This window comes from Pelophylax lessonae (genome assembly GCF_965119305.1).
Source record: "Pelophylax lessonae genome assembly, chromosome: 4".
NCBI lineage: Eukaryota > Metazoa > Chordata > Amphibia > Anura > Ranidae > Pelophylax > Pelophylax lessonae.
This window is the reverse complement of record NC_138771.1, coordinates 554030853-554040865: the sequence shown is the minus strand read 5'-3', so window position 1 is coordinate 554040865 and position 10013 is coordinate 554030853.

The following is a 10013-nucleotide window of genomic DNA, read 5'->3' as shown; positions in this document are numbered from 1 at the left end:
TAGCCAGAAGTATATAAAAAAAGAGAAAGGAAAAATATGTAATACATCATCAGGGGATGCTCAGCCTATGAGTCACTAGGTCCAGCGGGCTTAAAGTGATTGTAAAGTCTCGTTTAGAATCTTCCTTCTCTTACACTTATCTCCATAAAGACCATAAAGAGAGAAAGCTGGACATAGTGCTTTATCTTTTAAACAACTGGTTTATTAGACACTAAATATAAAAAAAATTGTCCTGGTGCTTAGAGTGCACCAAACTGTAAAAAGCATTCAGTCCTCACAGTGCGGGTATGAGAGGATCAGACAGTATTACCAGGGTATGCTCACAATGTGTGCCTCAGCGTAAAGACAGATTGCCCCCCCCCCCCCTACATGTTACGCCACAGGGTCAGGTGGCTTCCTCAGGGGGATATAAGTTTATATGATACATATCACCAAGAAAATAAATGTGAGTGTTTTTTTATTTAGTGTTTAATAAACCGGTTGTTTTAAAAGATAAAGCACTATGTCCAGCTTTCTCTCTTTATGATTTGGGCGTATGGAGATAAGTGTAAGGAAAGAAGGATTCTAAACTCTGGATTGCCACCAAAGGAGTGAAACAGCATAAAACAGATCCCCAGAGAGGGACAAAGCACATGTAGACCATTGGTTGGTCTTATACCCCAGATGAGGGCACATTGGATGAGGGGATTATCACTAATGTATGTAGATGATTGGAGCACATAAGGGGTGAACACTAATTAAGGAAGCAGTTGTTTGGACATGTGCCTGTTTTTTATGAAAGATTTTGCATTTGCAAGCAAATTCATACCAAATGACACTTTATGGACCGATGCATTGTTTTGCTGGTAATCAGAGGAGGCCCAACAAGTCACCACACAGCAAGTCCTACGGGGACAGTGCTACATACAGAATGCAGGGGGCAGGAGTATGCAATGTACAGAATGCAGCGGACAGGAATTTGTAATGTGCATAATGCTGGGGACAGGGGTGTGTGTAATGTACAGAATGTAGGGGACCAGAGTATGTAATGTAGAGAATGCAGGGGACAGGAGTGTGTAATGCACAGAATGTAGGAGTACAAGAGTGTGTAATGTACAGAATGTGCATAATGCTGGGGACAGGGGTGTGTAAGAATGCAGGGGACAGGAGTGTGTAATGTACAGAATGCAGGGTGCAGGAGTGTGTAATGTACATAATGCAGGGGACAGAAGTATGCAATATACAGAATGCAGGGGACAGGAGTATGCAATGTACAGAATGCAGGGGATGGGAGTGTGTAATGTACAGAATGCAGGGGACAGGAGTATGCAATGTACAGAATGCAGGGGACAGGAGTGTGTAATGTACAGAATGTAGGGGACCAGAGTATGTAATGTACAGAATGCAGGGAACAGGAGTGTGTAATGTACAGAATGTAGGAGTATAGGAGTGTGTAATGTACAGAATGCAGGAGACAGAAGTATGTAATGTACAGAATGCAGGGGACAGGAGTATGTAATGTACAGAATGCAGGGGACAGGAGTGTGTAATGCACAGAATGCAGGGTGCAGGAGTGTGTAATACACAGAATGCAGGGTGCAGGAGTATGTAATGTACAGAATGCAGGGGCAGGAGTATGTAATGTACAGAATGCAGGGGACAGGAGTATGTAATGTAAATAATGCAGTGGACAGGAGTGTGTAATGTACAGAATGCAGGGGACAGGAGTATGTAATGTAAAGAATGCAGTGGACAGGAGTGTGTAATGTACAGAATGCAGGGGACGGCTCCATCCATTCCCCCAATCCCATCCCGGGCTCCATCAATTCCCCCTGATCCCATCCCGGCTCCATCCACCACCCCAATCCCATTTTGGCTCAATCCACCACCCCAATCCCATTCTGGCTCAATCTACTACCCTGATCCAATCCGGCTCCATCCACCACCCTAATCAAATCCCGGCTCCATCCATCCCCTGATCCCATCCCAACTCTATCCATTCCCCGATCTCACCCCAGCTCCATCCACCACCCCATTCACATTCCGGCTCCATCCACCACCCCGATCTAATCCCGGCTCCATCCACCACCCTGATCCAATCCCAGCTCCATCCATCCCCTGATCCCATCCCAACTCTATCCATCTCCCGATCCCATCCCAGCTCCATACTTCCCCGATCCCATCCCAGCTCCGTCCATCGTCCTGATCGAATCCCAGCTCCATTCTTCCCCCTGATCCCATCCCAGCTCCATCTATAATCCTGATCCCATCCCAGCTCCATCATTCCCCCTGATCCTATCCCAGCTCCATCCTTCTCCCTGATCCCATCCCAGCTCCATCCTTCCCCCTGATCCCATCCCAGCTCCTTCCACCCCCAATCCCTTCCCAGCTCCATCTTTCACCCTGATCCCATCCCAGCTCCATCTATCCCCGATTCAATCCCAGCTCCATCTATCCCCCTGATCCCATCCCAGCTCCATCTATCTCCCTGATCCAATCCCAGCTCCATCTATCCCCCTGATCCCATCCCAGCTCCATCCATCCCCCTTGATCCCATACCAGCTCCATCCTTCCCATTTATCCCATCCCAGCTCCATCCATCCCCTATCCCATCCCAACTCCATCCTTCCCCGATCCCATCCCAGTTCCATCCTTCCCCCTGATACCATCCCAGCTCCATCTATTCCCCTGATCCAATCCCAGCTACATCTATCCCCCTGAGCCCATCCCAGCTCCATCCATCCCCCTTGATCCCATCTCTGGCTCCATCCTTCCCCCTGATCCCATACATAGTTACATAGTTACATAGTAGGTGAGGTTGAATAAAGACAATAGTCCATCCAGTTCAACCTGTGTAGGTGTGTGTGGCTGTAATCATCTCACATACCCCTGAATGTTCTGATCCTTGAGATGTAAGTCTAAGAGTCTTTTGAAAGCCACCATACTACCTGCAGAAACCACCTCTTGTGGTAGAGAATTCCACAATCTTGTAGCCCTAACAGTAAAGAACCCCCCACGTTGCCTGAGGTTAAAACGCTTCTCCTCTAATCGCATTGTATGCCCTCGAGTCCTCATGCAATCCCTTTGAATACCAGCTCCATCCATCCCCCACACTCATTCCAGCTCCATTCTTACCCCTGATCCTATACCAGTTCCATCCATACCCCACACCCATCCCTGCTCTATCCTTCTCCCCCTCACCCTCTTTCTCGTGCCTTCCTCCTCTTCAAGTCTCATTTACACAGAAATAACCACAGGCCTTTAGATCACTCTGTTCAGCAGAGGGGTGTGCTGCTCTCCCCCCCATCCTCTGTGTACAGGAAAACATAGGAAGGTGGAGGGGCAGTTTCAGTGCACTTCGCTTTGCACTGTAAGTCTGAGAGTGACTTGTCAGAGGCAACCGGGGATAGATGCGGGCTGCCATGTGCTGCTCGTGATGTGCAGGAACCAAGCTGTCCCGCATTGTTGCAGGCATTCCGGGCCCTGATTCGCCAGGACTCCGGGACATGGACCAATTTCCTGGGATGGTCCCAGGGAATCAGGGACAGTTGGGAAGTATGCAGTTATGAGGCTTTAAAAATGCTGCATAAATGCCACCCAAACACATGGTATTGTCGCATGTGTGAACAAGCCCTTGCAGTTAGGCCCCATTCACATTAGAGTAGTGCGACATCTTCAGCAGAACCGGGCAATTTTTTTACGCTTACACAAAATGCACAAAAAAACTTCACTGATGTTGGTGGTTATTATTATGGAAACTACCATTTATACTGAGAGTTGTTATTTTCTAAACTGGCACAGATGCTGGGGGATATAATTGCAGAAACTGGGACTGACGCTGGTGGTCATTATTATGGCGGCAATAGTGCGGCGGCTCTGCTGCACTGGATCATGCACTATATAAGTAATCCGGCACTCCTAGGTAGGGGGCACACGCGCGCGCCACCGGCTACCTATCTCTGCTGTGTTAATACACAGCAGATGCTGATCAGTGGGTACCGGCCACTGGATGACTACCGGCACCCACTGATCATTGGGAAGACACACAGGACAGACCTCTGTCTATGTAAACAAGGCAGAGCTCTGTCCAGTCAGCGGGGAAGCAAAGCTGCGTTATTATTTTTAAAGCACTTTAAGTACCTCTAATAAAATACATATATTTAAAAAGTGTGAGCGAACAATGTTACTATCGAATTAAACCAAATTGAATTAGTATTTTTTTTAGGTATTGCCTTGTTTTGAAATGACACTGACTCATTTTTTATCTCGGGGGGACAGTTTGCCCTCTTCGCCCTGGGCACCGAATGACCTTGTCCCGGCACTGCCTGTGTGTCCAACGTCAAGTTTTCCAGACTGTAGACTTTACCGGGACCAGCAGCATCATAAACCTATTAAACCCTCAATGATACATGATATAGTGCTGGATGTACAGTATATTATTGTCACATGTACAAATATTCTATGATAAATTTGCCTCAACAGCTTTCCTAATTGGAACCCCCCTCCGATCCCCAGGTCCCATAGTAGCCGTGTGGACTGCTATGGCTGTACTTTGGGCACTTAGACTAGTAAATATTAAATCAGTGGCGGTCCATTGGAGGCAAAGCCCCCCCATCCATGGGTCTGGCCCCCTAATCTACACGCAGGGCGTTGGATGCATGGATTCCAATGGTGTTTTTTTTTTTTTTTTGAAGCACGTGATTAGAGCCAGAGGCTCCAATAGGCTTCAAAAAAGGGTGGGCTCGGGGTAGTGCGCCCGAGCCCACCCAGTTGTGTGTGACAATAATGAATGAATGTTCGCTATTGTCAAACAGATTCTCCTCCTGGCCAATCAGGAAGTGGGTCCTGAGACCCTTTTCCCAATTGGCCGAAAGGAGAAGCCATGCTATTGGCCAAGGAGGAGGAGGGAAGAGACGTAGGAGACTGAGGGGGAAGCCGCCGCCACCGCTGCTGCTGCCTGCCCTCCACATGTCCAGGGTGAGTGAGCTGGCTACAGGGGGGGGGTATGGTGTGGGGGCTGGTGTGGTCCGGGGGGGAAGGGTGTGATCCGTCTGACGCCCCCCCGACCCATGGAGCACCAGCCGCCACTGTATTAGATATCATTTGTTAGCGAAACAAAGCACAATGCCTAAACAGTTTATGACACTTAGCCAAAAGCAAAATCTATTGTATAATAATCATACAAGGATTGGCCATATTAAAACTGGCATTTATCTTTGTTGCCAAGGGTGCGATTTTTTTTTTTACAACTGCCAAATCACCATTATAAAGCTATAATTGTTATTGTTAGAGATTGCAGCCATTTAATCTGAAGTTCTGTGTAACTTTATGCTCCCAGTTATCTTCCTCAAGGACACAGATCAGCAACCTACTGCAAGCCAGTTATGGGTAATTTAGCACCTATTACGCCAAAGTTAGGAATATTTTTAATGAGCAAGACCTGATTGCTGCCTCCCCAGGACTTTAGGATGAAATTAAAAGGTTTAATAGAGGTGCACATAGTGGACCATGGCAAAACATGAGGATAAAGGCTGCATAGTTCTATAGTGACATGCCTAAAATAAATGAATTATAATTATTTGATCCTGCCAACAGTAGTGACCAGACAACAAGCAGGCAAAAAATGGCAATCTTGACAATACACGGGGCCCAAATGGACAAAATCCCTTTACTAGAGCTCAAGAACTACTTTGGAATGACAAAAGGTACCTGTGTATTGTGACATGTCAGGACCTAAATCATGCAAGCTTGCAAAGTTACTAAAATATCTACTTTAGGGTAAATACGAAGGTTGATATTGCTGAACTTCTTCTGAAAATACTAGTTTCTCCCTGCAGATTCAGTAGTCAATGAGTCACTGATTCAGAGGAGGCACGCAGATTAGTACAGTCAGAAAAATGCAGAGCTTCTCATCTGGTTTCGGGTGAGTGACTCGGAAAGTACTGAAGTCAAGGGATCTGAATGACAGAGAAGGAATTATATTTAGAGCAAAAGATAAACATGGCCTCCATACTTGTTCATTACAGGCTGTATTGGGGAGGAATTTGCCAAGAGTGAGTTACATTATGAAATAGTGAACCCTAACAAAACAGGAACCCATGTTTTAAATAATAGGATGGCATTGGAATAACCTTTAACCTGGCATTTAGAAGTCCTTGTATAAACTAAGATACTCACTATTCTCATAGGTTCACACAATATCACATTTTTTACTCTTTTGTCTGGAGTTGTGTACACACATATTAACCTGTGCTCACTTGTATTCACACGTCTTCCCATGCTGGTGTGTACTGTATGTGTGCACAATGTTGCACTAGTCTAAAAATACTTCATTGGTAGTTTATCTTTTCTAAGGTTTCCCTTCCTAAACTTACCTTACACAGAGTTTCATATAGATTCATAGGCATACCTCTGTGTTTTCCCATGTTTGAGTGAAACTCCTGCTTAGCCCCCTTCCCTAATCTTTGTCTGCCTGGCTGAATATTTTCTAGATTAGGTTTTTGTATTGATGCCTGGATTTGCTTTCCTGGTTTTGACCATGTTCATTTTCCAAATGTGCTTTCTGATTCTAACCACGACATTGACCATGGCTGGCTTTGATGATGTTCATTTTCCAAACTTGCTTACTGATTTTTCTTGGCTTGTCATTTTGGCTGTTTGCAATTTCACTTACATTTGGATATAAAACCCTGACTCTTAAATACAAGAGTCAACTAAGTACTAGTAGACCTAAAGTATATACCATGAAATAATGAACTTGGATTTTCACTTGGTGCACCCTTGGGACATTTGGAGCTGAGTTTCATTCTCCCCATTCTCCCCATTCTCTGAGTTTCATTCTCCCCATTACAGTAGATACAGAACATTTGTCTGGCTGTGACCATTCAGGGTCTTGCAGCGTAGCCATATCAACTATACATACATAGCCATATGACATACTTATTTCTATCTCAGTGTAACTTTTTTGTTTATGGGTTTATGGAAACAATGGAAGCTGTGTGGTGATTGACAAATACTAATTTTCCTTTATAGGAATTTACTATTTGACGCATACACGGGTAATTTACTTAGTTGGCAGCTGCTTTCTGTTTCTACGTAACATATGGCCTTATCACTCAGTAATTAAACATATGACCAATATGAGGAAGCTGCCTGGTGCTGTCTGTGTAAGTACCCATTAGCTCCTTTGTGCTTATACACTATAGGGTATGATATATGCCAATTGAGAGCATTTCTTTTTTGTCATATATACCTAGTGGTGTATTTAGGTTTTGTGCTGCCCTAGGCCTGACTAAACTTGGGCACCCCCTAATTTAAATATGACCCACCCCTTCCTGTAAAGGCCACACCCCTTCATGTTTATGATCCGGCCTGTTATCTGTAAACCACAGACTACAACCAGTTTTTCAGTGCCCATCAGTGCAGCCTCATCAGTTTCCATAAGTTCAGCCTCATCAGTGCAGCCTCATTACTGGCCATCAGTGCAGCATATCAGTGCAGCCTCATCAGTGGCCATCAGTACAGCCCCGTCAGTGGCCATTAGTGCAGCCTATTAGTGTATCATATCAGTGCCCATCAGTGCTGCCTTATCAGTGGCCATCAGCGCAGCCTCATCAGTGGCAGTCATTGCAGCCTCATCAGTGGCCATCAGTGCAGCCCATTAGTGCCCATTAGTGCAGAATATCAATGCAGCTCCATCAGTGAAGCTTATCAGTTGCCATTTTTTTGCTGCCTCCCTGCAAAGTGCCGCCCTAGGCCTTGGCCTTGTTGGCATAGGCCAAGATACAGCACTGTATATACCCAGGGGAGAGGGTCGCTCCAAGATATGGTCTCAATGCCTGCCCCAGAGAGGAATTTCTCCTTGCTTGTGCAGCCAATAAGGTCTGTTTGTACATTCCCCTTACCGTAGCAGCACATGATGTATACATAAAGTGCATTATGATTGACATACATGTATGTATATATTTGTAGATACGGAATGTAGAGTCCACACAGCCCTGAAGAAGCTCTTACCGAAACACGTTGGTTGGCTTGGAAGACCCCAACATAACATGTGGACCTTGTTATTTCTCTAATATGCCAACCAGGAATATATGTTTTTATTACTTCTTGTATTGACTTGATCAATGTACATGTATTTTATTTTATTTATCTTTTTGACCAAATACATTTTTATTTATTATAAGCACCCCTCCTTTTGTGGCCTAAAAAAATCAAATTTCATTATTTCTTTTTTTCTATCTATACAATATGGATGATGGCCCTTTTTTGATCACATTAATTTTTCTGATACAGCATATACCATTATTGTTATATTAAACCCTCATATTTTATTTCAAATTCATGTTCCGTATAAATAACTTGATAAGACAAATCTGTATGTTTCTTTATTTGAGCCACTTCTACTGCTCTCCTCTCATTAATGCCCCCTATCCAGTGCAATCTGATAGGGGCAGCTGTGAGTGCTTGCTCCTAGGCTTAGGGCTACATATTGGTTCCTAACGCTGCCTGCACAGACATTCCGGTATTAGAAGACACTGTGTGTGGCTGGTAGCCAGAGTATGTACGTGCCTGGGTGGAGTAGCTGACAGCTTTCTTTCTTTAGCTGACATGAAGTTGGCTTGTCCTCACGTTTGCTGGTATAATAGTAAAGAGGAATGCATGCGCATTAGCTCAAAGCATGATGATAGTTCCGAAAGATGGGTCACCTGCATCCGGGAGCGTGCTTCACCAACCTGAAACTCATAAAGAACAGAGCAACCATCACTGATAATGCATCTATTAACGGTTAGTGATATTTGATGATAGGCAGATTATTTCTAAAAAAAAATGTATGGATCATTGCTTCATGTATCTAATAGATGTTTTTAACCACTTGAATACCATATACTTTCACCTCCTTGTCCAGGCCGATTTTTAGCTTTCAACCCAAGGTCCTGAGGTACGCCCCTACGTCACATTCGGTCCTTGGAACGCACTTGGAACGCAAACCAGAAGCGACATAGCATCTCCGGCCAGCTTTACTTTACTGTAATGTAAGTTTGACTTTATACAATAAACTACCTTTCAAAAATACTACACTATGAGCCTCCCTCTCTTACAGTTTTATGCTGAGACCACACCACCAACGAGGTTTAGAAGTGGAATTTAGAGGGATCCTACACAGTCCACATACCGCACTCTCTACAGAGGGATTACAGCGGAGCCCCCTAGAGGATATCCCCCATCCCAGAGGAAGGCACCCCCCGATGTATTGTGTTCCCTAGAGGGACCTCTGGAGGTTAACAGGGATTACTTACCTACACCAGACCCTAAGGGGTCATCGGTAAGTGGGCTGTTAATAAGGTGAAGGATACCCCACTGAAGCCTACACTTGAATGTTTATGGTCACTACACCTATGTCTGTTTGACCACAATCAAGCAAAGAGCACTTTTCTGGATTAAAAACTGCTAAAAAAACTGTCACCTTTGAAGCACTATATATATATTTTTTTTTAGGACTTACAGTATTATATAGTCATTTATTTATTTATTTGTTTATGCACATAAGACTTGTCTAGTAGTCTATAATTTTTTCACGCAGTGCACAGTCAATTTACCTTTATGCTATATATTTTTATGAGCACTATTGGTGTTTAATTTATTAATTTATATTTATTTATTTGTTATATATATTTATATACAATATTTAGGGAAGTACTTTCATATACTAGCATCTGAGCGCTGTCTCTATTGTTTCTGCAAGTTTTTTAAAGTAATTTTTTTGTCACAATTTTTTGGAAAATTTACCTCTTTACGACCGCCCACCGCAGATGTACTGCAGCAGGCAGCCGTTCCTGCGCGAATCGCCGTAACTGTACTGCGGTCGCGAGCAGGAGGCTAGGGGGCCAGTGCGCTCCCGCCCCGCTCGTCGGCGGGGAAGCAGATGCAGCGGGCAGGCGGCTCCGATTGCCGCCTGACACCCGCGATCGTTCCCCGCTGAGAGAAAAGAACGGCCAGCTGTTGTAAACACAGCTGACCGTACTTCTCCCTGG